The sequence below is a fragment of the Accipiter gentilis genome, chromosome 21 (assembly GCF_929443795.1).
Source record: "Accipiter gentilis chromosome 21, bAccGen1.1, whole genome shotgun sequence".
In the NCBI taxonomy this organism is placed as follows: Eukaryota; Metazoa; Chordata; class Aves; order Accipitriformes; family Accipitridae; genus Astur; species Astur gentilis.
Window position 1 is genome coordinate 5,023,730 of NC_064900.1, and position 24,961 is coordinate 5,048,690.

Genomic DNA, 24,961 nt, shown 5'->3' on the forward strand with positions numbered 1-24,961 from the left:
GCAAGGCGGGCGTTGGAAAACCAGCCCTACACTTGGAGGCTTGGAAAGAAATGAGTGTTGTTTCTCTGGAAGGACAGGGCACTGGGGATGTTGGGGTGCGAGGCTTAAGTCCTGTCCCTGGCTCTGACACAGAGTCATAGCAATCCTGTGGAGGGTTACGATTTGCAGTGCCTGCAGGCAAATCTAAGCTATCTATAGCCTAAATAGGTCCGCTACCAAATAACAGACATAGGTGTGTAAAGACATGAGCAATATGGATGTTGGTAGCTATTGGCCATTGGCTGGCAAAACTGCTAGGTCGGGAACGCCAGCTCAGATTTGAGGTTGTCTCCACCAACAGAATACTTGTGCCGTCTGCGTTGCTGGGGAGAAGGCATTTATTTCTCTGTTCACTGAAAACTAGATGGGAATTTGTAAAAATGCCAAGAAATATATCCTTAGGGAACATTTTAAGTGATTGAAAACCAGTTTTTCATCTGTGGAAAATCTAAGATTTCAAAATTTATGTCACCTGACCTGAGAAAAGGTGGTGGGGAAAGTTATAATATTGGAAGCATTTATAAAGAATCTAAAAATGTTTTGCTTCAACTGTACAAAGCATTTAACTTCCCCTTTGTGTTATATTCATACAACGCAAACCCAACTTTTTTTCAGCCTTACCCAAATGAGATGCTGTCATGAAATTTTTTCTTGAAGATTTCAGCACAATTTGTATTTTCCTGCAAAACATGCCGTTTCTGCTCAACTTGAATTTTCTCCCAGAAAATGTTCCTTTCAAAAACCTTGGGCCAATACTAATTACCATTATGCAGCTGTTGTTGTTACAGTAGATACTTTAAAACATAGCCAGTGAGAACGCTGGTTTGTAGCCTATACCTCGTGACACCAAAGGACATAGCAAAAGCACCCCTTAGCCACGACCGAGATGGACTGGGAGATATTGCATTTCCTCAGCTGACAGTTGTAACTAGCGTAGCCTTATCTCTTACTCTCGCAATGAGACTATACCCGTTTCCATAACTGGGATGCGCGGAGGGTGAGCACCACGATGCGCAGGGATGCTTACCAGCCTGTCTCCAGCACCGTGGCAGAGAGGGATGCTAAGGTTTCCTTTGAGAGCCTTGTGGGTACCTATTTCTGTGTTTCAAATGTCTCCCCAGAGTCAGCTTTCATGCTGTTGAGGTTGCTTGTGGTTTCGGTCATACATACAAAGCTAGTTCTCTTGGAAGGGTAGCCCACTATGGAAATGAATACCAACTCTCACGCCTAGCAAGAGCTCAGACCGGGGAGCTCAAGGTCTGTGATTTTAAGCCAGGCTGATGACGCAGCTTAGACAGACGCACGTGCGCACCCCAAGGCTCTCTTTTGTTGGGTGCTCGTGAAGATAAGTTAATAGTGTACATGTTCCCTGTCATACACACACACACACACACACACATATGTTTTTTTCCCCCAGCTCAAGCCTTAGATGGTTGCGTTCCTGGATTTCTGTTATCAGTGTACAAGCAGTGTCTCTTGCTGCTCGGTAAAACACATCTCAACAAAATGAGCTCTCGCCTTCTCTCCCTTTCCCTTGCACATACAAGCACATAGACATTACACAGCTGCAACCCCTGTGAATGGGCCAACGTGGATGTCATTTAATAGGTACACTTACGTGGAGCCTGATTTCTCCAGGGGAATTGTAGTCACCGGGCTTTAAAAACAAAGCCTGGCTTTAACACCAGCCCTGCAACTGCAGGGCACGTGGGTCAGTGACTAGGAGCCTGATGAAAAAGTTCAGAGAGAGATTTGTTTGGATGCGGGTGGGCAGGAAGACTATATCTTTTGAGGAGGTTTGACCCTGGCATTAATGTCAGTCACAAAGCCACTCGGCAGGTAGCGTCGTGCCCTCATTAGTTCATGCCAGGGCATGGTGGCGTGCGTCATGTTGACAGCGTTGTGTCCCCAGAGCCGCCTGGGAGACGCGATGAAGTGGAAAGTGGAAGGAAACGCAAGAGTGAGGGAGTCTCAGCTACACAGCGAGGCAGTTTCCATGCCTGCTGGTTTCTGCTTTCCCTGGGTGTATGGGCGGTGAGAACAGGATCTAACATGGACTGCAGAGATGGAAAAGGCCTAAGAGATCCATCCAGTCCTTCTCCAGGCAGGTGCAGTGCTTTTATTTGAGCATCACGCTGTTAGGATTTCCTAAGGTGACATTAAGTGGATTCATGACCACAGCTGAGCCTGACACCACAGCAAGCCCCAGCATGTTGTGGTGCCATTATTTGGTCTAATGAGGGGAATAAATACACCTGGAAGTAGGGAATCCTCTCTCATCCTGGGGATTTGGCTGGATGGATGTGAAGCCTTATCAGCCCAGTTCCATGCAGGAGATAGAGGGTGATTTTTCGTCCCTTCAGCGGATGGTAAGTGATACTTGAGCCCTGTCGCCTCCCAGTCGCCTCCATCCTTCATTACCCTCCCATCTCCTCCCACTGCCCCCTCTCTGTATTGCCACCCACTCTCCTAATAGCTACTGCACCAGCACACCACCGCTGCAATAACAAACACCGCCTCGTTTCAGCATGATGAATGAAGAGTTTTAATGAAACTGGCCTAAGCCGTTCCTGGCAAGCTGCCTGGTTTTTGTTTGTTTTAAGCAGGGGTGATCCATCACCCTCCCGACTTCTCTCCATCGCAGCATCCCCAATCAATGCACTGCGCCAGGCTCCCTCCTGTATCCCTCACTAGCAACCCGGTCCCTGGCTCCCCACAGTTACTTCGTCTCATCGTGACCCCCCCACACCCTTCCAGGTTTGCTCCCCACGACGGAGATTTCGGTTGGGTGTCCGTCCTTCGTCAATGGCCATGGCTGCGGGTTAGCGGGGTGCTGAGGGCCGTACCGATGTGGCCATCATCTCTGTCTCTTCATCTCCAGTTGACAGTGCTCACGCACACACATACACACATATTACTCACTAATAGTACAGTTGAATGTCTGGTAGGTATTAATTACCCTTGCAGCCTGCTCTTTCATTAGGGTCTCCTGTCTCCAGTGGGACAGGCTGTAAATCAAAGTGTGACTCATAGCTTTCAGAACGGGCAAATATAAAACAAGCAAGCCCTGAAGAGGGGAAGAAATAAAGCAGAGCTCCACCCAATCTCTTGGGGGGGGGGGGGAAAGCAATCTCAAAAGCGGGAAGCACTTTAATCAAGCGAGCGGGTGCCAGCCCCCAGCTTAGCGCGCTGGAGGCATTTGGGAAGGGGGTAAGAGGAGTCCCTGTATGCATTGCTCTCTCTTCTCATGCAGTTTTTCATTATTACAAGGCAGGGAGAAGGAATCGTGTTGTTCTTTTTCTTCTTTGAAGGAATTAAACTGATGGGTGTATGGGCAAGCGGTGGAATGAGGCAGGACGGAGGAAGGGAGCAAGGCAATTCAAATACAGAGCTCGGTGTAACATCAAACATGGGACTCCTGGAAGAAAGAGCGAGAGAGCAATGTCAACGTAGCTTGCTTTTCTAACCTTTCTCCAGCTGTCCTTAGTACTTATGTTTTTCAGAGCAGCTTGATGAGTTGTGCTGAATAAATGCCATTTTTAAGCACTTCTCCAAATGTTTGACAATTTTTCCCGAGAGAATAACATACTGAAGTTTATTTCTATCTGAGAAGTACCTGGGAAAGGGAATTTGTTTTCTTTAAGCACATGATGAAACAAAATATGGGGTGCATAGGAGGCAAACAGGACAATCCATGAGAGTGAGCACAACGCATCTGAAGAAGTTTGTTAAGCAGAATTTTCAAAGGAAAATCTGGTAAAGCTTCTGGGTAAAAGCATGCGTGGGTGTGTTTGTCTAGAAAAGCTGTTCTACACGGCCAAATTCTTGTGGCTTTCATAAGCACGATGAACAACAAAATTTGGAGCACCATTGCTCTTACTGTTAAGTCAGGTGTTTTGGGAATGAGGAGGTGACATGTGCTGTCCTTGCTGCTTACTACTCCTGATTTTTCTGTTGAAGGAGTTTCAGAGCAGAATCAAGACCTTGCAAGTGCCACAAAAGGATTTATATTTCTTCCCTGCCTTTGATGCCAAATTGCTTTACAACCTCTCCTGGCACAGAGCATTCAGAATGCAGCTTTCTCTGTGCAAGGCTATGTCCAGGTTTGCTGTTCCATACAAGATGGGGTAGGAGGGGATACTGTTGGACAAAGGCTCTGGAGGAGAAGTCCTCCCTTTTAAACACGTCTTGAAACCTCTGCTGTTTCAGAACAGCAGATCAAACATTTGTCTAAAAAATTTCCTGGACAGGCTGAGTACAAAGCAGACTGTTGCATAGGGGTATCCATTCCAAATTTCCATCCTTGCTGCTTTACAACTTTCCTAGCTTCAGCTTGTTATGAAGGAAGAAAACTTTTCTTCTTTTCTTAACCTATTATCTCATCCCATGATGATAAAGCCTGCTGGGGGGTTGAGGTAACCTTGCAAGCCCAATAGGGACATAGAGATTTTCTTCTTTTGCCCTTTCAGTTTGCAAAACTTGGCTGCACCTTGTTAAATACATTCAAAATCCCACAAGGTTTATCCAAGCTTGTTTTTTTAATCCCAGGGTTTGTTCACACAAAGAAATTGTAACCCGTACAGCTTGCTAACTAAAGTGGCCCCGTTTTCTTGTGGGAGCCTGGCAGCAGACGGACCCTTTGTAGGGGACCTGGGATGTCTCTTTTGTATTTGTGGGTATTTCTTTTCACCTCTGCTCAGTTGCTGTGAAAATAACAGCTGACCTTGAAGATTACTGTATGGTCCTACGTCCCACCACTCTTAGGCCTTTGATATCAGGGTACCCCTCAAATCTAAATACCTCTTTTACTACCTCCTCTTCTTGAACCTTTGTCAATTTTCCTTGAAAACAGAGCTTAAAGTAAATGTACTAAGATATCTCATTACCAGGAGTACAAGCAGGGATTCGGTTAGTCGACTGCTATATTGCACAGGGAGATAGAGAAAGCATATGGAGCCTGGGCTATCTAATCTAATCTCACTATGTCTATATAATCTGGGTAAATGGCTAATCTATCACAAAGAGATAATAATAATTAAGGCTGCAACCAGGTTCCATTAGCAAAATTGATGTGCCCTGATCCCTATTGGGTTTACTTTGAAAGCAAAAGGGAATTTTTTTCCTTATAGCTCGAAGAAAATTAGTCAGAGTGGTTTTTTGAGTTACAAGGCGTTAACAAATTAACCCAGATTTGAAATTTTGGCTCCTACCTATCATTTGTTTTCTCATCTTCTAGCTAAACATAGCTTTATCACTGTCCTGTGTTCCAGATTTGCATACGGTGAAAGCCCCTTGAGAATTAACTGCTGGATGTATTAGTGGAAAATAGGTTGTAAATCAGCAGAATCATTAACTCTTGTTTTATGTAAAAGCAGTGATTGCTCTGTACTCTGGAAAGAGGTGTTCTGCCACCTATTAGCCTCTCATAATCCAAAGAGAACATAAACAGTCATTTTTCAGGATGCCTAGGAAGGAGGTTTTCTTTTACACAGATTCCTCTGAGTATTTGCTGTCCTGGGGGGAGTGGTGGCAGCAGAGTAGTCCAGATGTTTTTATCTTTTTTGAAAAATCTGGGTGTTCACCTTGAACACTGGAGACTTGGTGTGAGGAGGTTCATGAGTATGGGAGGGTAGAGGGGTGCTTGTGACTGACGCTTGCTTTTTTGGTTTTGATTTGCTTACACAGCTCACTGCAAAAGAAAACAGCTTCATGACTTGTTGACTCCTTCCTGTCTCTGCTGTTGGTTTTGGGGCATAAGCTACAAACTGATCTAGTTGGAGGAAGAAGGTGCTTTAAACCAGCTCAGGTTTTGGAGGAGTGCTTCTAAGGAGTCCTCTGAGCATCCTCTATCAGGAGAGCCAGTGATGTTTAAATTATGGCAGCTTTCTGTCTGGCTTCCTATAAACTATCCTGCAACACAACATTGGCATGGCAATGAAATGCTCTGACAGCTCCCTTTTTCTTACTCACCAGCCCTTTTCTCCTATCCAGCCAACATCTTTCCGGCAGGACAAGGAAGAGAGGCCGTACGGTGCCAGGGTGAGCATCTCTGCCTGGGATCTGCCCTGGGATGGGTTCTCCTTGTAGCTCTCCTGCAGCTACAGAGCAGATTGCCAGGATCAGAGCTGAATCTCACTGATTGCAACAGATTTGATGGGACCAGCTGCATCATCAAGTCTGGTCTCTTTAAATCATGCAGTATCTTTAATTTAGAAAGATCCACAGAAAAAAAATTTGAACAACTAATCCAAAGATCCTTATGCAGACCACAAAACGCTTCTTAAAAGCCCGTAGCACCCCATAGGAAAAGCAGGTTTTGTTTAGGCGTGGGTTTTTTTTCTTCTGCGCAAAACAGTGGTTAGTAAGCTCTGCTCTGTAATAAAGAGTTACTTGAAAGGTGTTGGACTATCTGCCAGAGTAAATGGCAGAGCATTACCTGCTGTTGGCTGTGGGTGAGTGTAACGGTGAAACCTCAGCAGATGAGTGTTTGATTTGAACAAACACTGGCTGTTAGCTACAGAGCTCTGGTCTGCCGAATGGTACTTGTAGAAATTCCCTGTTGTCTGGGGGAATATATGATTCAATATTTTATGGATGTCCACTTACTGAAGAGGATTTATAACCTGGAGGGTGTTTGAATGTTTACTTTAGGACCACAGGTAGAAATGCTTGGCAGATTCTGTATTTCTCCCCACCATAGCGTTTGGTCAGCGCCCTCATGGATGATAAGAAAAAGGGGTTGTCCTGCTATGAGCGATTAGCTGTCGGCTAGGTAGAGGGGTCTTCACCCAGGGATGCCAAGTCTTGGAGTCTGGAAGTTCCAGCTTGACTTGGTCTGCAACGTTGGTAAGACAGGATGCAAAGGCTACGTGTGAGACAGGCAACGGTGCTGTGAAGAGACAGTGATTTCACGTTTGTGAAGAGTTAGGCAGGCTCTTAAACTGGTCATGTGTAGTACAGGCAGAATTCAGGCAGTGAGCTGGTACTCTTCCTCTGTGCCTCCTGGCTCCTGCCGTCTTCCTTGACTTATTCAAAAAAGCAGCTGGTCTAAGCTGCTCTTCTGAACTCGGAAAATATTCAGTACCCAAAGGGGATGGGGGCTGCGCTGTAAGAATTTCTGTTGTTTTTCTAACTCTAGCGTTGTGATATTTATCGAAGCAAGGAGCTGAAAGCAGAGGCTGGAGTCGGATATCGGGTAGTCAGGAGCCGTGTGAAGCCCCTTCAAACCAGCAGATCTCTGTTTTGACCGGCATCCACCCCAGTGTTCCCCACGCCAGCTCTGCCAATGCCCCCTCCTGCCTCCCAGCCCGGGGCTCCCCTCGCCGCCTCCGCCGGTGTGGCACCTCCGACTGCATTCCTGGGGTTGCTGCACAGCTCTGCCCACGCCTCTCGGGTCTGTCCCGCGGTTTCCCTGGCTTTTCCAAGGCTGGTCTTTCCTTTTCAGGGATGCATGGAGATGACCCTTTCTCCATGCAGATGACTGCAGACTCCACACCCCGTTCCCTGCCACCCGCGGAGCCTCAGAGCCTTGGAAATAAATATGGAAGAGTATAGCAGCGCAGAAATTGCTCCAATTGTGTTGAAAGCTCCAGTAGTTTGAATGTGCGTCCCAGGAATTATGGAGGGATTTCTAAGTCGCCTCCTTGCTTCTATCTTCCTTTCCTTCTTTCCCTCCTGTTTCCACCCTATCCCATATGGTATCTGTCAGATACTGTACTCCTACCCCCAGAACTCTTAATAAGGCGGAGATAAAAGTGTTCCTTTATTAATAATCGTGAAAAATGTTGTGTGTGGAGTTCAGAACTGGGAGAGTAAAAGAAAGACAGTAATTAGCTTGTTTCTGTATCTCTGCTCACTGAGGCATTTTGGATGCGGTGAGAAAATTCTTGACAGATTTTCTTTTCTTTTTGTTCCCCCCTTCCACCTCCCATTTCCTTCTTTTCTTTTGAAGTATCATGCAAAGTTCTTGGGTTTGGGGTTTTTTTAATGATAAATTCTATAATCCATGTACAATTTTTTTTTTTTTCTTCCCTCTGACTTGTCAGAGATATCAGCTCACAACATATCCCTTTGTTTGCCTGTTTTTCGAGGCAGTTCTACATTTGGTCTCCTAGAAGGAAGTAAACATGCCAATTTTCCATTGACTAGCAATGTTTAAGAAGAAGGGGTGATTTCATTAGAGGGGTCCAGAAAACCATTGTTCGCTAACTTTGTTTGTCCCTTTGTGGGGGACAAAGGAAGGGAATTTAATATTCCGCATTTGTTGTTTCTCGTATCCTACACTAACACATGCTGGAAGGATAAAGCAAATAGTTTTCATCTGGTATTTTGCTCCAGCTTTCCCCAGAGGAGCCACACTCACTCCCTCACCCAAACAGATGCCATCTTCCTTCACGGAAGGGAATTCTCCAGTAGGAGATATACAGCCAAACTGCCAGCAACTAGCTCCAAGCCCTCGCTCCCAAGCACCCTGGTTTTGTCTCTTCTGCAATGCGTGCTGGGACTCCTTCCCGGTTGCTTGAGCTGCACGTGAGGGCTTAGCACCCTTGGATAAGGGTGGCAGAGCCGAGCCCCATAAGGATGGATGCAAACGGTGTTCCCTAACAAGCGGGAGGAGATCACAGTGTGCTGCATAAGGAGCAGTAAAGCCTCATCTACGTGTAGGGAAAAATCTTTAGGACAGCAGCAGCCCTCTGCTTTCAAGAGCCCTTGAGCTCAGCTCTGCTGCCGTAGCACCCAGAGACCCCGGTGGTGACCAGGGACCCGTCACGTTTGGCACCGCAGGGGACAGGAGCGTGGAACAGCCCTTGTCGGTGGCACCGGCGACCCAAACAGAAGACAGAAAGGGGCCGGTCAAAGGGCTTCCCCAGAGGCATCTGCTGGATGTAGGACTAAGAAACTCATCTTTTGACTCAAGTCCCAGGGGCCTTACAGCTACCATAGCCTGTCTCTGAGTCACCGTACGCGTCTGAAATAGCAAGCGTTTGTTTCCTTTTCTTAAGTCTTATGGGCAGGAAGAAACTAAGAGGATGGAAAGTAGAAAAAGGGCACTAAATCAGTGTAGCTTTGTACTGTGTTCTCTTTTCTCGTGGGATGGGTCTAAGTGACAAGGCAGAGTCCAAGTTCATGGGTAAAGGAGGGGAGTAAGACATCACTTTTGATGCCTTCAGTAACTGAGAAGTCCTTCTCACCTTAGTTTGGGTGCATTTTTGTTGATTTGCATCATGAAGCAAAGCCCCAAACCAGCATTGGATAGGTGCAATAGATCCTTCCCATTTTGAAAAACATTTTGCAGTAGGCAGTAGTAGAACAAAACCAAATGAGTACTTGGAGCCAGTAAAAGGTTATTTTGACTGTACTTTTCCCTGCAGAAACCAGGCAGCTCTGAAAGCATCCAGCCTGCATCGTGTGCCAACTCGCCCCATTCTAGAATAGGGTCACCCGATTGAATTTGGTTAATTTGTGTCCAGTAACCAAAAATGCTAGATCTTAAAGAAAATGCTGGTTCTTTATATCAATTCTTAGTGCATTAATTAAAAGCTCCTGTGAGACAACAAGGATGAGTGGGATGCAATAAAGACGCTAAGAAAGAATAAGAACATTATTATAACGAAAGCAGATTAATGGGGCTTCACATAGTGGTGCTAATGGATGTTTTTGAACTTAGAAAGGAAGCGATGAGACAATTGAGTAATGAATTTTGCCATCAAAAAATCACAGCTGAGCCAACATCACCATATAAAAAGGGAACTGATTTATTGATTATAATGGAAAAGACTAATAGATGGATTTAGTGAAGACACAACACTTCTTTTTTTTCTACAGGAATGCCCTTAAAAGGCCACTCATTTATATATCCCCCCCCCCCCCCGCCCCCCAAACTGCAGAAGCAGTAATTACATCCTTTGTTTATACAGTTCTTGACTATACACAACATTAGCACCAAGCGTGGGGCATATGAAAGGAAGGCTTAAAAAAAAACAAACGCAAAGGTTGAGGAGGCAATAGGGAAGACATAGACTGCCAGAGCACTGCTGTGTTGCCATGAGAGCCTACCTGCAAAGCAGAGAGGACCAGGGACTGTAGGGACAGCTTTGCAGCATGTTAATGTGATGGTGTCCGGATCAATCCCATATTCTCAGTGCTGGAACCTCAGCTGCAAAAAATGCGTGCAGGACTGGCCAGGCTCTCTCAAAAGAGAGGTGGCTGAGTGCTGGGCGATGGGAATAATGATGTGCCTGGGAGGATTCTCGTGCAAAGAACAAGTTCTTTGAAAATTTGGGACCAACAGAGCTTGCATGTTGCTAAGAAGAAGGGATATGTAAAAGTCTGCATGTTTGTAAGAGAGCGCCTTGGTTTTCAGAGGAGAGAACAAGGAGATGTTTGATGACACTGCAAGATGAGAAAGGGGGAGTATTTTTTTCCCTGTAACAGGCAGGTTGACTGTAGAAATCATTGTCATGTAACATCATCAATAGCTAGCTTTCAGCAGGGCTCAAAAAAAAAAAAAAATAAAAAAAAATCCAGTATTCATTGAGGGTATCCAGAGTTGTCTTAATCAGGGAGAATACATTCTGGGAAGGAGAGCCAGCCACATGCAGTCAGTAGGATTTAAGGCTTCTCTAGGTCTCAAAACCCAGGACAAGGCCCAATGTAGAGGGACAAGCTCTTCCACCTCTCTCTGCATGGTGTACTTGTACCTTCCCTGAAGCATCTGGTACTGACTGCTGTTGTGGACAGGATAGGGGACTGGATGAACACCGTGGCCAATACAGCCTGGCATTTACCGTGCTGCTCAGCGGAGCGTCTTCACTAGCTTCCTCAGCGGTGAGTCAAGGAGTGGGTGTGCACAAAGGCATTGGGAAATCAGCTTGCGTTATGACCATGGCTTAATGTTTTACCTGTGACGAGCCCCAGGTCTCAGTTGCGCTGGAATGCAACCTACTGCACCCTGCTGCATTCTGCACACAGCCTTTCAGGGACTAATTATCATCTCATCCTGAAATCACTTTAACCACTAGAGGAAGGGAGGTGACATCTGCTTAACATCTGCACGGCGGCAGGCTGCCTGCGAGCTCGAGACATGCAACGCAGATGAAAACATCCAGCTGAAAGTGCAAGGAGTGATAACCGTAGCTGGCCATTGCCGCAGACCAAGCGTGTCTCTTGGGCGCTGAGCTGTGTACCAGCATGGTTTGATATATTTTCTAGCAGAAAGGACCCAGGTACATGCTTTGGGAGACATTGCACAAGCTGCTGCCATACCTTGCTGTCAGGTAGTTTTTCTCAGGTTTGGTCTGCATTTGCTTTTTCTCCTTTGTAGTATTCCTATTGATATCCTGTCTCCTATTCACAGCCACGACAGGCAGATTTGACCCTTTCATTCTTTGACTGCTCTAATTATCTGACTGTTTTGTTGCTGTGCTCTGCTCTTGCTCATTTTTGTCAATATATTTTGCATAATGAGGTGCTCAGGAGTGAAGATAGTGTCCTGCATGTGCTCATGTGAGAGCTCCACACAGAGAAAAGTGATTCCCTCTCTGCTTCAGGCAACTCCACAGACACAAAAAAAGGGCTCAGGGAAGGTTACAGGGTGATTAAAGTCTCTGTCTTTGGACGCTTATGGGCACAAGGTGGGAGAGCAAAGAGAGCTGGGATGGGCACCTGCTCTTGGTAGAAATTTTCAAGTCCAGCCCTTCAGTGCGGCGAGCTTTTAGGCCATCAGGGCTCAGAAAACACCTACTCTCCACGCCACAGGTGGCAAAACATGCCAGTCCTCTATCCTAACTGATGGCTGAATCTGCAAAGGTTGGGAGGTTTTGTGCACTGCAGCCCCTCCAAACATGTGGTGCTTTGATACTGAATCTTATCCAACACTACTGAGCCAAAACAGTCTCTTTTTAAGGCCTTTTATGAAATAGTTAGAGAGCTTCATGATGATATCAACATCATAAATCATCACATGTGCAATGTAGAAAGTCCACAGCGATGAAGGCATGGAGGAAGAGAGAGAATTGTTCAGTGAACTAGCTCACTCCATTTCAAACTGGATTCCCAGTGGTTCAAAGCGAGACTTTCTCTCTTTAGAGGGAACTGATGTGGTCAAATATCAGCATTTCCAATGAAAAGGAAAACTGGGAAATGAGGGTAATATGCTACCTTGGGCTTGTGGAGTAACATGGAGAGTTCTGGGGAAAACCTGGTCTACCTTGGAGCTCTTCAGGTATCCTGATGGCTTGAACAGAGACAAGTCAAGCCCCAGCTACAGCTGCAGTCTAGTAACTTCACAGCGTAGGTCCAGGGAACCCTGGAGAGGGACTGGAGAGGTAGGGAATGCCATCGGCCTTTTAGGTACGGCATATAGCAGGCTCATATTGGTGACAACTGCATAAGGCCACCCATGGGCACCCCAAGTACCCCAGTTCTTTCTGCTATTCTTAATATTTTCAGAGTGCTTGATTTTGCTGCAATTATCCTTCCATCGAAATCAGTGATGAAAACCTCATTGGTTTGAATGGGTGTGATTAGGCAAAAGTCATGTGTCTGAAAAATCTCATCCTTGGTGCTAATTGTGAATTTACTGTATGCAAGCTCTGAAGCAGAGTTGGTCTTTCCAGCAGGGATTGAGGTAAAGTGTGAGGTGGGGGAACCATTACTGGCTTCCACTTTGGTAAAGCAAATACTGTTGCTGTCAGTGCTGTATCTGTTGTGGGATCAAATCTGGGTCTTGCCGAGGTCGTTGGGAGCGCTGCTGTGGAGTTAAACTAGGTCTCTTCCTGCTGTGGATGAGAACGGAGAGTTGCAGTACCAAAATCCACCCCTGGCTGCAATTCTGGAGTAGCTCTGCTGATTATAGTCGGAATTACTCAGGGTTTACAGTGCTGTGACTGAGAAAAGAATTTGGCAGGTTAATCTCCAGGGCTATTGAGCTGGCACCTCTCACCAGAGCTACGTTTAGTTAACATTTACAATGGGAAAGCAAACGAGGCATGATTCTCCAAACCTTGAACCCCGTTGAGGGCTGATTGATCTTGAATGCCGGCAATCCTGTTTCCCCCAAACACGAATAAGCCTGTATATGAACGCCAGCGGAATTTTTCTTCCTGCTTTTAAAGAATGCAACACAAGTCATATTTTATAACACAGGAATGATGTAAGGTCTCCCTCCAGCTGTTTCTGTATACAGCTCTCTGCCCTTGCTTTGGGAGTGGTTTGAGTATCTAGTGCAAAATCTATCCGATGCGTCTTACATCTGGACTGAAAGGTGCTAAATGCTAGGGCTTTCGTTGGTATTTGTCGCAAGCTGGTGGCTGACTGGGATGAAAGTCAGGTCCCTGCAGCCCCGGGCTGTAGAGTGCATGGTTATTTGTCAAGGAAGCAGAAGGTGCAAAGCCATGATAAGAGAGGCAAGAGAGAGCCTCTTGGTGCTCGGAGAGGCTCTTCTGGGGCGTGGGAATGGCCTGATGTGCCAGCCAGGGCTGAGACCGATTGACACCACCAATCCAGGACTCGAATGACAGGGAGTTAATGCTCTGCAGGGTGATTATTGCAAGCGTTGTGCCTTAATTGTTTACCTCTGTTTCATGGAGCCAGCTGACAGTCGGCTCAATAGATTTCAGGTAGGTTTACTAGTTGGGTAATACTCGTTTTTCAGCCGTGGTTTAGAAAGCAGAATGGACGTGGAATCGGTTGCGGCATGCTGTCTGTTAGTGCAGGGAGTAATGGGAAAAAGGCTGGGAATCAAGAAAAGACGACAAACGAGAATGTAGAAGTTGATAGAGCCGCAAGATGGGAGAGACAGCAATTAGACAGGAACAGATTTGCACAGGAACAGGGATAGCAGGAGGGGCTTTTGCTCAGGATCAGGGTGCGTGGTGGGACTGCGGAGGGCCCAGGCTTTGGATGGAGTGAGGTTGTACGGCACAGCGGAGGTCCCGGAGCAGAGCTGTGCAAGTGAGCCTGCGAGAGGACCCGAATAGCCGGGGTTGCCAGAGCTGGGTGCGGAGAGTCCCGGAGTGGCATAGCGCGGAGGCCAGCTGGTCAGGAACAGAATGTACGTGGGTGTGGGAGCCGGTTCTATCGTATTTTAGCAATTCTCCTGTCTTAACGAGAATGAAATATCAGTTGTAAAAAGAATAGAAAAGCAATTATCTGGATTGTGAGAGTTCCACGGGCAGCAGTCCTGAGCCTCTCCCTGCAATAAAACCTGCCAGGAGCAGCTGGAACAAGCTGTAGTCATCCCCAGCTATTCCTCCAGCACAGCCCCGGCTATATCGTCTGAGAGACTTCATGAAGTCTCCAAGGGATTTTGTTATTGCTATTGATTTTACATGGGAGATTCTTAGATACCGGGGTTATGGGTCGGCAGCACAAAAACTTAAGCTAGAGGGATCTTCAGAGTGCTTCTCACCTGTGCTGCCACAGCTGTGGGCAACTCCAGTGCTGTTCCACCAGCCTCTTAGCACCTCTCGCTGGGAGAAGCTGAGAGGGGAACAGCCACTTTGCTCTGCTCAAGGGAGAGGGAGAAAGTAGAATACAGTTTCTTCCTTATTAACAACACGCTATGCACAGCACAAAACACCCTAACGTATATATTTAGAATACACTGCAGAGCTATTTCTTTTCCTTTTTTTTTTTTAAAAAAAAAACAACACACCACACCACACTTTTATAATAATAATAAAAATGCAATTTATATACAGTATCTTCATATCCCAAATATTTATAAACATAGTTATCTTTGGTCGACTGATTCCAGGAAGTTTGCCAGCACATCAAAGCGATGACATTTTACATCTCATATTCTTTTCGTTGTGAGGAATGAGATGCTTCTCCATTTCTTAACTGATTTTTCAGATTTTCTTTTAAGACTGGTGCAATCAGGGTAAAAACCTGCAGTTTCCAGAACAGACAGGAAATTCCAAGAGACTTAATAAACACCATGCTTGGCTTGATGTTGCAGTAGGGCATTGAAAAGAAACATTATTGACCATAAGTCTGCCACACAGATGCATCTATAAGTTGCTGTCATTGGCAATAAGCCTGTAGCTATAACGGGTTACAGATGACTTTCTCAGAGCCTGACCTCTAGTCTCACAACCCCTAGAGCCAAAATCCCATCTACTCATCCCACCCTCTAGTTCCGAAGTAGTATGGGGCAAACGGGCAGCCAGTGGCCCCTCGGTAGAGTATGTCACGGTGCTGGCCTTCAGGTCCAGCTGTTAGGTATAGAAAAGGCATTGCTTTTGTGCTGGTCGCTGATTGCAGATGTAAATTGGGGACCCTTTGAAATGATTGTCCCTTCATTGTCATAATGCCTTTTCACCGAGACCTGGTGTGTTGTGTTTGTTATGCATTTTACTTGGGATTTGCTCTCTGTGAAATCCATAAAGGAAATGCTATGGCATTCTTGGGTGCTCTACTGGATATTGTCTCCAGATGTTTTTAAAGGCCCATCTTCTAATTGGAGCCTTAAGAGGCTTTTCAGAAACTAAAGGGAGCAACTGGAAGCAGCTGCATAATATCTCAAATGACCTACTCAGTCCTTTCTTTCTTGATTTTTTTCTTTTCCCATGTAGGTTATCCATTTGCAACTAAAATCATAGTGCCAAAGGCATTTTTGCATTGTGTAGAAACCATTCATGCACATCACTTTAACAACAGGGGGGCAGACCTGTTGAGAACTAGCCTAACCGGTCCTATAAGCGGAGGCTTTAAGGGAGGAGGAAAGGATGATGGATGCGGTATATACAGGGGCCCAGAAGACAAATGAGCACGATGAAATGGATACGGGCTGCACGGATTTGCATAATATTTGGGTTTGGGGACAGCAAGAAGATGTCCTAATTTTCACAGTTTGCAGTCCACTGTCAGGGTACCATCAAATGGGGCGTCTCCCAGCGTGTAAAGTGACACCATCATCTTCCTCTTTCTCCACTCCTTCAGATTCTCTTCATCACAGCTGGCCCAGTTTATCCTTTAAGGCAGCTTTTAATGTTGGAACGCCTACTAGGCAAGGCCCTTGTATTTATCTGTATAATACGTAAAATAGGTGGGTGGGTACGTGCACGCGTGTGTGTTTGTCTGTCTGCACGTAACAATCTTTCGGGAGGGTAAAGCAGGAGGTATCCAGGAAGCAAATGGTATTCAGAAAAGAAAATAAAGCCAGTCCTCAACCTTTCATGACTGGACATGGCACAGGTAAGAGGCAGAAAGCTGAATTAATGCTGTCTCCTCCAGGTCCCAAAGCCACAATGTATTGGAGGAAGCTCCAGGAAGAGTGACAAAAATGCTGATAGGTTTGGAAAGTATAGCGTAAATGAGAAGATTAAGGAGGCTGGTATATATTCATTGAGGAGGAAAGGCGTGTGAAGGGAGATGTAATCACTGTCTGCAAATCCATAAAGAGACGCTACTGAGAGGATGGGGATCCATTTTTCTCAGTAGTTGGTACAAACAGGCCTAAGACATAATGGTCCTGAGGTGCAGCAGGGAACAGTTAGTTAAAAAATATGAGGGAAAACTTTATAACTCTAGGAACAGTTTGGTGACGGAGCAGGCTGCCAAGGCAGGCTATAGAGGCACCAGCGCTGGAGAAATTCAAGGCAGAGATGAGTCACCCATCTGTCAGGGATGGTTTAGGTGTAATCAGACCTGCCACAATGTGCAGCAATGGCCTAGATGAGGCACCAGAGGTCTTTTCTCACCCAAACGAGTCTGTGATTTGTCATTTGTGCCTAATTCAGTGTGTGGTACCGGGTGTGTGAGTGTTTGCCCTCCATTCCTAATGTTCCCGTGCACACCTGCAGCTTGGATGTCTCTCGGCCTGTACTGCCAGTTAGTCTCAACGCTTTCTTTCTTGCCCCCTTGATCTGTTTCTCTTACATTTCCACATGTACTCCTTGTTTGCTAATCCTTTATTTCTACGTCACTTCTTGTCTCTTTTTTTTCCCCCTTCATTTCACGTATATACGTGTGTGTGCGCTTTCGTGCTCATGTGTACCTGTGCCTGAGCGTGCTGCAGGTGGAGAAGGGAAAGCAGGAGGAGGATTTTTCTTTCCCTAATGAGAACTGCCGAGAATCGCCCAGTTCAGGTCTGAAAGCCTTACAGATGTACTTGCATTGGTCCGTGCCTTTGGTAATACACTGGGCTGATGTGCATATGATGCCCAACAAGAGGTGGAACGTTAACTCTGCTATATGATTTCCAGATCTGCTTCACATCTGATAATCTAGGGCTGTGCACAGGACAAGCTTGAATCGGCCTGCACCCCTCCTTGCGACTTACCTTGCACCCCACTTCTCTGCAAGCCCCCCCCCCCCCAAAAGCTGAAAAAGCCATTCACGGCCGTCTGACAGAGACAACACAACTCACTGACAGTGACAAAAACCTTGCTGATGGTGATGTGCTGCCTCTTCCCGAACTAGCAGCAGCATTAGGAGTGTTTTATTAAATTAATATGTGTTAAGTACTCATGCGGAGTGCCAGGTGGATTTTAGAGGGCAAAACCAGGCAAGATTTCCTCCAGCAGCAGTGAATATGCTTGGACAGTCACCAAAGCCGACGTGTACTAGCTATTACTCTGACAGAGAGGATCATTAAGGTGCTTTTATTTTGAGTGTATGCGTGTATGCGCCTGTGTGTACAGGAATCTGTGTATTGTCTGAATTTATTTCATAAAATAAATTAGATTACCCAAGGATGTGTTCAGCTCTACATCACTTGCAGTTTTCAAATCAACATCAGATGTCTTTCTAAAAGACTTTTTTTGCTTCACTCACAAGTTTTTGAGTTAGAAATAGGGAAACTATGAGTGAAATGTAAGGCCTGCATCACTCAGGGAGAAGCCCTAGGTGATCTAAGCTCTTCCTTTCTAATCTTAAATATCAGTGAAGCCATCTGTTATCTCAAGAAACTGTTGAACTTCAGTGTGCTTAAGTCGGGAAATAGCCAAGCTAGATTGTATGTGGAACCTTGCAGGGAAACAAAGGAGTCTGTGGTAAATACATTAATAATGATAATGAATATGCATGCTTACTCAGAAGTCATCTGGCGCTACCTTATAATGACTACACTGAAATTACTTCCCAAAATTACAAGTGAACTTCTGGTCTTACTGCTAGTCTCCTGCGGGTATGTGTTACCCCCTTTCGTTATGTGGCTGCATAGAAGTTTTCACATAACACAACGTCACTCTCATTTTTTTTCTTTAACCTTAATCACCGTTGTGTAGCATCTTTTTGGCGTCTGCGCTTTTCCATATATGGCAGATAAACAGAAGCTGTGAAAGTAATTTGTACAAAAAAAAAAAAGCATAGTAAATTGTGTTAGACAACATGCCACAGATCAAGAATGGCAACAAAAGTAATAGTGAAGATGTGTTGGCATATAGAAGGGTTTATAATTAAATTGCAACATTAGCAATTTCATTGTTGGTGTTTCTTTAATATATCTTACGAGAAATGCTCTATTACTGCTTAAAGTAATTACTTTGTACTTGAAAACATGCATATATTTTAATGTCAACTGATAGAAAAAATCTCACTTTTCAATTTACTTGTACTCATCCATTTAGAAATGTATTGATAACTTTCAGATCAGTAGTTTTGTAGGATAAATTCTTTACTCAAACTCTCACTCATTAAAAAAAAGAATTTAACAGTAGTTTAAAGAAAGCAGATTGATTACTGAGCTAAAGTAATATTTGAACTTTATTAAGACAGTCAAAAATAAATCACGTGCAAACTACAAAATAGTTAGATTGATACATAAGAGACCTAGTCAAACAAATCATCGGTTATCGTCATGAAAACTATACACTGTTAATACAACTCTATATGCATATTTCTCAAAGAAACAGCTTTGGAGATAGTAGCATAATGAATTACTGTGCAGAGGTGTATCTGTCTGCAGCAGAGAAAATCTATCTTACTTTAAATGTGCATGGGTGCTGAGAAAATGATTAACATACAGACCCGGCACCAAGGAGAATATGGCATAAAAAGAAGCTTAAAGGTCATTTGCTGCGATGGACCTAGTACTAGCAACACCCAGAAAAACAGAGTTAAGGCAGCGTAGAGGAGGAAGGTCTGCTTAGCAGGAGTTCAGAAGGTTTAAGGATTTTGCCCTCCATTACTAAAATTGTATGGGTCAATGAGGACAATTATATCTTTCTCATGAATAGCATCTTTTAATAAAGGAGAAGCAATGGCAAAGAAGAATGGCAAGGAATGACAGGAAATTTGGATGCCGTTTCTGTCTTACCCCAGGCATGGATTATCTCTGTGCCAAGCTGATTCCTGGTACAAAGGAGCGAGACAGACCTCCTTCCCGTCTTCTAGTGCTTCGTTACGTGTCCTTGTCTGACCACATTCATCTGAGCGTCATTTGTTAGGACTGCTAGCCCGTGACTCGCTGAGTGACTCAGGGGCAGAACGTGGGTTGTGATCAAACAGACATGCTGCTGGATCCCAGCAGTAACCTTTCTGGGCAGGATCTGGGCAAAAGCAAGTCATGGAGCATTCTGGAGAGATCAGAGCGTTCTCAACTGCAGGCTGGAGGGAGATAACATCTTAATTAAAGCAATGAGGAAGCAAATCAAATGGCCACAGAATATGAGTTTGGAAACCCCCAAGCTCAAAGATACCACCCTGCTCATTAATATGAGTTTATTTTCATTCTGCTTCTTTTATTCTCTTTAAGTGTGACTCTCATATGAGGGAAGATACCTTGACTTGTATTACTGATTGTGCTTAAAGGACTCGAGTCCAGTTCAGAACCGTGTCCTCCTAGACGTTGGGTAGGACATAGTAGGAAACAGGCCTTGCTTTGAACGTGTGGCAAAGGTACAACAACTCACAACTCATTTTGTAGGTCAAGACTCAAGGCAGAGAAAGAAGAGCCCTACCCCAAGAGCATACAGGAGATCTGTCAGAACAGGTATCTGAACTGACAGGCTGTTCCATTGCCCCTGCAAAATCCCAGAAGTGGATTTTTTGTTTAATACCAGAAGAGTAAAAGATCAGCCTAGCCGTCTCCCTGTCCAACTCAAGAGGTTTCTCTAAAGCACGTCGCCTGGGGCTTTGTCCAGTCTAGATGCTTCCAGTGAAGGACTCCACTTTGCCATGTTGTGGCATAGCTGAGTTGCTGGGGTGGTCTGAAGTAAGGAGGACGTGTCGACCCCGGAGCTGTAGTTCCCAGCAGCCGATCTTGTGACACAAGTCGGAGAGAGCAGGTGCTCCAGACACTTTGTGAAAAAGCTGGCTGCCAGTTTGGCACCCACGTGCTGGCTGCTGGCTGCTCAGCCCCTCGGGTTTGCTGCTGCCGATGCTCCCCTCGGAGGTGCTGCTCCCAGCTGAACAATTTGGAGGATGTCAGTCTGAATCTGCATTCAAACTCAATCACTTCAAGACGAAGCAAGAAGCTGAAGTGACCTATTAGCACAGCCAGCAATCTTTGTATTTTTCTGATTATGTTTTATATATTTCTTTACCCTTTGTTCAATTACGGCAGGATCCCTTTCTTCTTGTCCGCTCGTGTTCTCTCTCAGTGCTAAGTGCCAGCTGTCACTGCCTGCTGGATAATTACCATTTTACAAACAGTGTTTAGGGAAATGCCATCAGTTTCTGAATATGTGGCTGTCAGGGCTTATTTGAGGGGCTTTCCTATGTTAACTACCTCTTCTCTTTTCAGGCAGGAGGGCAAGGGAGGGGAAGGAAGCCGGGAGAGCTGTCTTGTCTCCAGGCATTTGAAGAAAAATTGCATTTCATCTTTTTCGCATTTTGACTGTCAATGCTTATTCCTTCCCCCACCCTCTCTCCCAGTTTATGCACTCCTCTCACTTTTTCTTTATGACAGGCTGCTCTGTCCTTCTTTGCAGCTCCAGTGGCCTGCAAGTGACTGGTGGCAGCAGTGAAGATAGAGCTGCTTATCATGGGGGGGTTACTAATGGGAAGGAGAGCATATTCTCAGAAATAGTCATGGCCCCTCATTACTGTAATATGCTACTTAAAGCTACATAGGTCTGCCTGAGGTTAAGCGGGGGATCTGGGAAAAAAGCTTATACTCTGATTGCCTTACTGCGAGAGGCAGTAGCGCGAGTACAGCCGAGGAGGGATGAAGCCTAGATGTTGCTGAGGGAGGCTGAAATCCTGGATGTCAAAGCCAGACTCCAGAGAGGGACGGCATTAGGCCTTCTGCTAAAGATGTGGCTTTTCCAGGGCACAAACTATACGGAGGGTCCCGTCTGGGAGGGTGGCAGGGAAGAAGGCAGGAAGGCCACAGCATTTGATTGTGGTTTAATTTGTCTTTACTAAGAAACGTAATGGGAGATGCATTAAAAAAAAATAATAAAAAAAATCACGTTCACCCAGAGGGACTAGATCAAACTTGAGCTCTGCCAGCTCCAAAACCTTCTGCTGTTATTTAAAGAACCTTCTTCCCATTAGCAACAACTGGTAGCAGTTTCTTAATAATTTCTGTAGAGCCTCGGTCAGCAGAAGTCAGCATGAAAATCAGGGCCATGTGTACTACTAGGTCAAGATGTATAAGGTGGTCTCGGTAATGCTCACATCCCTGAAGGAGGGCTTTCCTAAAAGTGTCAATATTTTGGCTTTCTAAGGATTTTTGCCAGCTCTCCGCTTTGGGGACGCTTAAGGAGAAGACGACAGGAGCTACTTCTCAGGCAGAGCCTCTGCTCTGAACTTCTTGCCATGGTCTGAACAAGGGCGAAGGGGTAGGGGGGGGGTCCCAGGAGGGCGTAACTCGGGCTCAGTTGCAGCCTGGGACACTCCGACAGAGGAAGGAGACTCGAGCTCTAGCAGAGTCCGAGGAGTGGCGGCGTCTGCGAGGTTACAAGAGCTCGTGCAAAGTGTGCGGGAAGTTGCTGAGCCGTGCCCGAGCGTATTGCGTAGGCTTCCCCCACTTACCATCACGGCTGGATCTCCTCAGCAGGCCACCTGGCTGGCTCTTGGGGACTCTGGCATGAAGCAGCTGGTCCGTTGTGGTTTATGTTACTGGCTGGAGGTAGTGCCGTTAGAAGCGCCACGACAGAGAAGGGTTTCTGCAGTGAGGCTTAAATACCGGTGTAAAGAATAAAGACCTCAGTGCAGCTGTGATTTGGGCTCTCGGACAGATGTGGTGCTGCAATTCGATGATAAAGATGCTAACATCTGCTGGGCTCAAGGGGCTTGATATAGAGCCAGTCAATGCCTGTCCCGTGTCCTCAGCCTTTTCTCTTGGTCCCGAATATGCTCGTGAGCTGCAGCTCCTGGGTGGCCTCTCTCAGCCCCCGCAGTGGCACAGACCGATGTCACTCCCGTGCCGCCTGCCACCAGCTGAGGGAGAAGCAGCCATCCCTTATCTGCAGGGCCCTCTTCCATATTTTTTTCCCCTTGCCCCTCATTTTCCACACCAGGCCTGATCTCGTTGCTATGGTGATACAGAAGGAGATGCGTCTGACTTGATGCACGCCGCTTCTGGAAACTGAGAAAAACAATGCTCCTGTCCATGGCTTGGGTCTGACTCGGAGCTGTGGGGAGGAGAGGAGGAAAAGTGTCCTGTGTAAGGAGAGAGATCTGTAGGAGACGAGTCTGTGGTTCTCACAGCTGGCACGAAAGCAGTTGCGAGATCAGTGCGATACCTGCCGAGCCATCAATCTGAAGCGCCCGGCTCCAGGAAACTCTTTAAGGATAGAAAATATCTCTAGGAGATTTAAAGATCCTATTGATACTCACACGCTGAGTCACGCTTCCCTGCAAAGGCCACTTAAGTGGAGACAGCGAATGCACACAAGTCCCTCTAGCAGGGGGTTGCGGATGAGGCTGGTACCGTGCTTTCTCCAGGGCTTTGCCACCACGCAGGTAGGCAGGGGTAGGCAACGAGGTGCTTTGGAGCCGGGCACTGTCAGCAGTCACTCGTCTTGGAGCCTGCTCTGTGCTGTTTGGGGTCAGGGTTCCATTTAACATTGCATACATTACACAAATCGCGTGGCTGACGGGCAGCGAACGATGCGGCAGGTAGGCAAGGAGGCAGCAACCAGCCTCCAGAGGTTTTGGGTGGATCAGCACGTGGCCCGTTGCTTCCAGGGGCAGCAGCAACCCGCACCAGCAGCTTCCCAGTTGCTCTCTCCAAGGACCCTCTCTCAACTTCTACCCACTCTTAATTCATGGCTCTGCCCCAAACTAGCTGCAAGGGAAAGGGATGATGGATGGGGAAAATGGAAGGAGAATTAGGGAGGAGAGAGAAGAGGCAGAGCTACTCTAGTCCCTTACACAGAAGCAAGGAGTTTACTTCTAAGAGGTAGGTTTTTCCCTCATCTGTCCTATGAAAAGGATGTGTCCTAGCCACCCACCTGCTCGTGCCTTCTCTTTTTCTGTCCATCCGTTGTTAGTTGTGCACCTTAAAGGGGAACAGGAGCCCAAGCTTGCGACACGGAGGGAAATGCCTGGGCCCCTAGAAATCAGTGGTTAGCAGGTATCCTGCAGTCTCTCCTCTCCACAGCCAGACTGGGGAGTGCACCAGCCCCTTCTTCACTGAAACAGACAACTAGGTTGCTCAAAAAAATGGAAAGTGCTTTCAAAATCATGTCTTATTTTGAAAAGTATTATGTCAGCCTGCTGTTCACAGTCAACATGTAATGAAACACGTTCATTAGCCATTTGGGTCATCACTTCTCATGCTTTTCCGTGTTTGAGCTGCTCAGCAGCAGATTGCAAGGCATTTTTCTAGCCATCCTTCCCAACCCTCTGATAGTGATAAGCAATATGTTGCGTACTGTTAGTATCATGGTTATAAATGACCTCCGTACCGCGTGCTACCCAAATTTAACATGCTCAGACAGTTCTGTCACTGGCAGCTACTCCATTCCTTAATAGCTGTCCCCAGAGTGAAACTGCTTTTAAGGAATCGAATGGCTGCCGTCTCCTCCTGTCGCACTGGGTATGAGGCAAGGCTGTCCTACTGCAGCGAAATTTGCTTCTCACCTCCTTGTTTCAACGACACTCGCTAAATTATTTCAGTGGCATCATCACGCTCGGTGATGGTATTGCGATTCTTTTTTAGGTATTGGCATCCTGAAAGATTCAAATAGCTTTGCGAGCCATTACTTTCCAGCACACTTCTACCCACCCAGCCATTTAAGGCCTTGCCTGGGTAGTGTCAAAGCACGCCGCAGATGTGAATGCAGGCATCTCCGACTTCCCGAGACAGGGAAGGGTTAATAACTAGAAGTCTTGCACTGGAAACTGAGCCCTGGTGAGGTCGGGCAGGTTGTTCAAGGTCAAAGCCTGAAGTCTGTGGCAGATCTAAGACCTATCATTTCCCAACCCAGAGCCGTAGCCACAGAGCTGTGCTTCCTTCCTCTGGAAGCAGCTGGTTTTCTTCCATCATTTCTGTCTCTTAATTTCCTTCTCTCTGTGCTGTTTTTATCACTTAGCCCGCAGAGCAATTGTGATCCTGTTTACTTGAGAGATGCTATACAAAATACAGTTGTATTGTATTTCATTTCATCCGCAAGCCGGCATTCTCCGAGGGAGGCCAGTTGCCGGTGAGGACAAATAACCAACAAAGCAAAGGGCAGGAGTGTTCAGCACTTTTTTTTTGATTTTGATCTACTTCTTCCTTTAACGTATACACACATGGAGCCAAACCAAACTATTTTACTTCATGGAAGGGGCTTAGAGTTAAATCTTGAGTATAGTGCAGACAGAGTCATTATCTAATGAAAGGAGGCTTATTGACTCCCTCTCAATTTAAGACCTCCTCTTGTCCTCCAATCCTTCAAGGGTAAAGCTATTAAAGTTAAACAAAACTCGAAACAAATCCAGGCCATGTCGATCAAGGAAATTGCCATGCCAGCCAGGTTAGAAAGCCCTACGTTTGCGCCGAGAGGGCTGGTGTATCCCCAAAACCTAGTACGAAGCC

The 24,961-nt window shown here is 46.1% G+C and overlaps 1 protein-coding gene across 1 annotated transcript in view; it reads left to right on the forward strand.

Annotated features, from left to right (window-relative positions):
- LSAMP (limbic system associated membrane protein) overlaps window positions 1-24,961 on the forward strand; it is a 1,007,497-nt gene that overhangs the window by 227,590 nt on the left and 754,946 nt on the right. The gene's annotated exons all lie outside the window — the stretch shown is intronic.